Genomic DNA, 6,000 nt, shown 5'->3' on the forward strand with positions numbered 1-6,000 from the left:
GGAAAGAAAAAGGAGAAAGGGGAATTCCCTCATTTATTCAGAAGAAGATTTATTCTGTTTTGTGTAATTGCTGACATGGGAGCAATCCTTCCTCTCAGAAATAGCTGTGTGTCATATCCTGCCAAGTGGTCTAAAATACCAAATTCAACGAAGTAAGACAAATACTTCCCAGATACGGAAATTTTGTGGAAGAAACTGAAAAAAAACCTTATTCACCTCTGACCTCTTCTTTCTTACATATCATGAGGTCATGTGATGGACCTCATGTTAGAGATCTAAGTGATTCTTGGAATGGAGTAATCTCTTAAGAGATTTTGGGTTTCCTTGGTTCTGTTTTTATTAGACTGGTGGTGGAAGTTTTCACTTCTGATCATTACTTTGCTGCTATTCAAATGCATAGCAAAGATTTTTAGGAGTTATGGATATTTTCTTACCTCATCCCCCCTTATTTTTAATAGTCTAACTAAAAATAAATAAATGCTTGATAAGCCCATGTAGGACAGATGCCTCCTCCAAGCTCTTCTCACATCACTCAAGTGAGCCAAACCCTGAAGTGAGGCCAGAACCCAATTCTGGATATTATCACTACAATGGCATCTACTCCATTTACAATCAGAGCTCCCACATCCCAGGCACTGCACACTGCAGATAATCATGGAATCATAAAGTAATCTCAGTTGGAAGGGATCCACAAGGATCACCAAAGCCCAGCTCCTGGCCCTGCACAGGACACCTCAAGAATCACACTGAGAGTGCCTGAGAGCGTTACCCAAAATCTTGAACCCTGGCAAGCTTGGTGCTGTGGCCACTTCCCTGGGGAGCCTGTTCCAGTGTAAGAGAGATTTGTTATCCCCCAGGGATAGCAGCCTAATATGAATAACAAACGAAGCCAAAGGCTGTTCTTCCATTCATCAGGAAAAGAGACAGAGCAGTTGTGCCCTGTGGATTTTGTGTGAGAAAAGTCTGCAACAGCCTGCACTGCTGGTCTTTGTCTAATCCTCAGAGCATGACTTAAAAAAGGGGGAAAAGGTAGGAAGATGAAGGTAAAGTCAGTTACAAAGTCCTATATTTGATAGAAAGCTACGTGGGGAGTAAAAACAAAATCATAGAATGACAGGACATAAATGCAGTGGGAGCTAGGGAAAGATGAAAGCAGAAAGGAAATTGGATAACAATAGTGATCAGAAAGAATAAAGGCAAAGACAAATAATGACGAGCAAGAAAGAAAGAGGATTAAAGGTGAATGATGAAAGCTATGGAAATTAGGGTGGTAGCTGCTATCAGAATAACAGGAAGTTATTTTATTTGAGATGCCATTGTTAGGAGTCAGAAAACATATTTTTGTTTAAACATAGACGATCCTGAGAAGAGGGAGGTTTCAAGGCAAAAGGGACTTTGGGGAAATTGAGAAAACAGCTGACAATATGTTTACATGGCACCAGCAGCTGGTGGAGCTAGCTGAAGATGGCCTAGCTTGGTGTACTGGCAATGGTACAGTTTGTGTTAGCACTGACTTTCACATAGCCTAAGCAGTCCTGTTAAAATATGGGGAGTTAAAAAGTATCCAAAAATACTCTTTCAGATCTCTCTTTCTTTTTTTCTTTCAAAGTTTCATCTGAGGATGAAAGGATACACCATTATGAGTTTTTATTGTTTCGATCTTTTCAATTATTTAATAATGAAAATTTTTGTATGGAATAAAAAAACTCCTCAGGGTATCATTGGGAACATCAGCAAACTTCCCTATGAATAGCTCATACATGCAGCACAGGTTTTGGAGTTCCTTTTATAGGCATAATTTGGGCTGACTTCCAGGGAGTCCAAGATGAATACATGCAAGGAACTACAGGTAGAGCGCCAGGTCCTGAGAAGTATCCCTGTCTTTGGCTGTTCTCTCCCCAGCCCATATGGAAATCTGAGACCCTCTTGCCAACAGGCTGTGCTTACACCATTTAGAGCTGAATTAGTGGTTTGGGGAACAAGCACCTGAAAACCCAGTTGCCACATAAACAGAGCTGGGAATACCTTCACCCTCCCCTGGAAGCCAAAACTATTCCCTGCCTTGCAGCAATGGGCATAAGCACTGAGAGGCTGTACTTCCCAGAAATAATATCAGCCCAATGTCATGATTCTCTTGATGAGAGATGAGTGGGATGAGTAAAGCAAGGAGATAGAGAGCCAGACATGGCAGTGAGGTCCCTGCCAGGACAGCAGTGGAAGAGCCTTGAGGCACCATAGGGATAGAGCCCTGCCATGACTGAACCTTTTCCAGTGTCTCTGTGTCTGGGGGGCTGGGGAGTATTTGAGATCCAGGTGCTAATCCAGGTCTGCTTCCAAGCCTGCTTCCAGGTCTGCTTCTGTCTTTGTCTTTGCATAACAGCAGCAGCAGCAGCCGCACAGTTTTTGCATCACCTGATGTCTGTGGCTGCTCAAGAGTATCTCCAAATTCATCTCCAGAAAGGACTAATCTTAGGTGATGTACCTGCCATACTAAATTAGAGAAGTCTCACCAGCTGTTGTTTTTATATCCCACTGCCTATTTCAGTAAAAGGTGTGTTCTCTAATTCCTTGTATTAGTGCTTTGTTGTCCCCAGAGAAGAAGCCTCCTTAACTCAATAGCAATACATGTGTAGTTAGCAGCTTGTAACACTTAGCTCTGCTCCCTTGAATGCTGAGGTACATCGAATTTATGAGTGGGACTGGTTGCCACAAGACCCTGTAGTCTTACCAGTTAAAACAATCTTATTTTTTTCTGGGACCCGTATCTCATTCAATTTCTTATGGTTCAGGCTCTTCATGTGCCATAATTTTACTATGAAGTCTAATTCTCAAGACCTGACTCCAGGGATTTGGTGATTAACTGGGATTTATGGTGCAGGAGAGCCATACCTTTCTGTGACTGAAATTAAACAATAAAAGAGATAATATCTTATATTATTATATTATTATTATATAATATCTAATAATATCAGATTTTTTTCAGCCAAAACTCTTGCCTAGAAGAACTCACAGAATGAGGGATATCTGGCTGCAAAGTGATATGTAAACAGCCATCATTGGACCTGGGTGGAAAAAGTTAATACCAACTCCTGGAGCATTTCAATATTTGATGACTGCTTTCGTGAAGATTTAAAATAAAAGCTCAAAATGTCAAAGTTCTACTTCGTTGAATTCCAAGCTCAGTTCAAAATCCATCTGAGCAGATGAAAACTGTTCCTAAAGCCCCAAAAGTTCTGAAATATAGGCCTTGATGATTAATTAATCTTTCATGTGAAAGGTTTTTCCACCAGCAAGGAAAGGATTTCTGAGGTCAGGCTCTTTGAAGCCCACCCAGAGCTGGCAGCCTGACATGCACCACTGGTGGCCAGCAGTGAATGATCTAGTCTCACCACAGTTCTTCCCAGTGAACTCCAATCCTTCTTAAACTGACTTGAGGATGATTCAGTCTCTGATGAAAGAAGCCTTTGTGAGCCATCACTATTCAGGAGGAACTATCTAGAAAATAAGTTCCCTTCCATTTAGAATCCAAAAAGGGTACAGAGAATACCATGTTTCATCAGCATAAATAATTAACTGCAGAATGACATGTAATATTCATACTTAAAAATCATTAAACAAAATAGGCTGGAAAAAAATTTTAAACATGGATTTATATTAATCATTTAGCCACAAATTCAGCTTAGAGCTTCTCTTTTGTTTAATTTAATTATTATTTTAAAAAATCTATTCACAGGCAGATGTTGCTCTGCAAATCCACAGAACTAATACCCACACGTGAGACAGCCTGAGGTTTGGCAACTTGCAGTATTAATTAACATCATGAAGCATTGTTAATGATAGTGGACAAAGTAAGAATGAAGAATTTTCTGAGCTTGGTAAAATAGGGATGAAAATGGGTCAAAAGAACGAGGCTTTTCATACAGCATTGCTTTCTTAGCTGTACTGATGCTCACAGATAGTTCTCTATTTTTTCTGTATCTCCAAGCATGCACAGCAGGATCCTCTCAGAATGGAGGTGTTTAAAAGAAAAGAGGACCACAGAAGATTCATGAGGATTTCCTAGCAAAGAAAATGCTACCATGTAAGAGCTGAATTCATCTCAGCAAGTGGAGTCAGCCAGAGCTGTGCTACTGCTCTCACTGAGGAGCGAGAGGCAAACCCCATGAGCCGGCATTGTTTGGTTCGTGGCTTGGAGAACAATCACACACAAATTCACTGTGTCAAATCTCAGTGATGGTCTTGTTCTGCCTTTCTGGCATTCTGTCTTTCCTCCCCTTTTCCCCAGCAGAAAGCACTCAGCCTAAAACTGGACCCTCTGTGAGATGGCTGCGGTTCTGACACGTAAGGTGATAATTTATAAAATAAGAATAAAAAGTGTAAAGAGGGACTGGTTGGAAAAAAATGTTCTCTGCCTGGATATAAGAATTTCTGAATATTTGCTCCAATGTGACTGTCACCTATTATTCATCAGAAACCTACCAGAGACTCAGCTTAAAGAAGAATATGTTTTTATCCTCTGCTTTATTTTCATTCTTACCTTGAGTTTCTGGAATAACTGCAGCAACTTTAAACCATGACCCATTGTGCCTTTTGTGCTGCACGATGTTCTCAGCCGGTTCTGAAAGGCTTCACTCACAAACCAGCCCCTGCCATGCCAGGGAGCCTCTGCAGAGGGAGAAGACGCTGTACACTCGGGTTTTGAAGTGCAGCCTACTGAGGAAGAAAACATTATTCTCTTAGGATTTCACTGCATCCTGCAGCCCTTTCAAGTACAAAAAACACAGTACTTGTGAGCTGTTCTTCTAGTACAGTACTATATATACTTCACAAACTTAGGCTGGAGCCATAGACAGACCTTGGACCCTGCAGAAACTCCTTTGTGCCATTAGAGATGCACAAAAAGTGACTTAAAGCTACTCTGCTGGGGAAGGCAATTGTTTCCCTGAGCCTGGACCATGGGCAAACATTTGTGAAACATTACCAAGGACTTAAGACGTCTCAAAGGCTGTTGCACTTAAACATATGCATGTTTTGGAAAGCAAGTACAAAATCTACCCTGTGATGATTCTCTCCCACGTCATGGCTGTGTTTGTTATTTATTTCAGTTAAAAGGCTGAAGGGGATTGCACAACAGCAAAACAGAATAAGGGCTTGTGCAGTTGCAGGTCATATACAGTTTTTTCATGAAATGTGCAGTTGTGTAAAGCGCCTACAGTTAAGATTTCTTCTGGTGAATTGCCTGTGACATGAAGTGAGGTACTTTTCTTCATTAGCTCGCTCATGACAACCTCATGTTGAATATTTTATACATTCATAAGGGAGTTACAAACACATGCATGCTTTTCTGTCTCATCTGCAAGGTTATTCCATCTTCAAAAATAAACAAGAAAATTGTGATTATGCTGTGGTGATTTACTGTACTATCACTAAATTACATGGAAAAGGATTTTTTGTTCTTCTTTAAATGAAAATCATAACACAGCTACACAGAGGTCACTGGTGTCTCCATGGCAATTCTCAGATGTGCAAATAGGTAGTCAATGAAAATTTTCAGTGAAATAATATTCTGAGTTTGTGATTTTCCTTACCTGTTTAACAGCCCTGTCTGTTGAGCTGCCATCTCACCTGAGCTGTGAGGTCTCTAGGGCAGGCTGTGTGTGTGCACAGTGCCCAGAGGGATGTCCACTTTCCAATATCTTCAGCTCTCACTTAGAAGAAATAGGTCAACCAGTATGATAGGTGCATACCAGCATGGTGACTAGTGAAACCACAGTGTTGCTTTGCTGCTATAATATGATCCTAGGGAAATATTCCTGCTCTTAAGTGACATAAAATGTGAGAGGAAAACACCTTTCCTTGCTGGCAAAGAGAGGCAGGAATGGGGTTAGGGTAGACCTAACCCCATTGGATGGCAATGTGCTTTGTAGGCAGAAGAAGTTGGCAGAAAAGGATGCATCATTTAACACAAATGTACTTGTGCTAAAAACTGATCAGTTTATC

The 6,000-nt window shown here is 40.9% G+C and overlaps 1 long non-coding RNA gene across 1 annotated transcript in view; it reads right to left on the reverse strand.

Annotated features, from left to right (window-relative positions):
- Positions 1–4,710, reverse strand: part of LOC141725370 (uncharacterized) — a 28,727-nt gene extending 24,017 nt beyond the window's left edge. Inside the window, exon 1 of the long non-coding RNA XR_012577236.1 lies at positions 4,538–4,710. This is a non-coding gene — a long non-coding RNA (uncharacterized LOC141725370). The remainder of the gene's footprint in view (positions 1–4,537) is intronic.
- Between the last annotated feature and the right edge of the window lie 1,290 nt (positions 4,711–6,000).

Source organism: Zonotrichia albicollis, chromosome 1 (genome assembly GCF_047830755.1).
Source record: "Zonotrichia albicollis isolate bZonAlb1 chromosome 1, bZonAlb1.hap1, whole genome shotgun sequence".
Classification (NCBI taxonomy): Eukaryota; Metazoa; Chordata; class Aves; order Passeriformes; family Passerellidae; genus Zonotrichia; species Zonotrichia albicollis.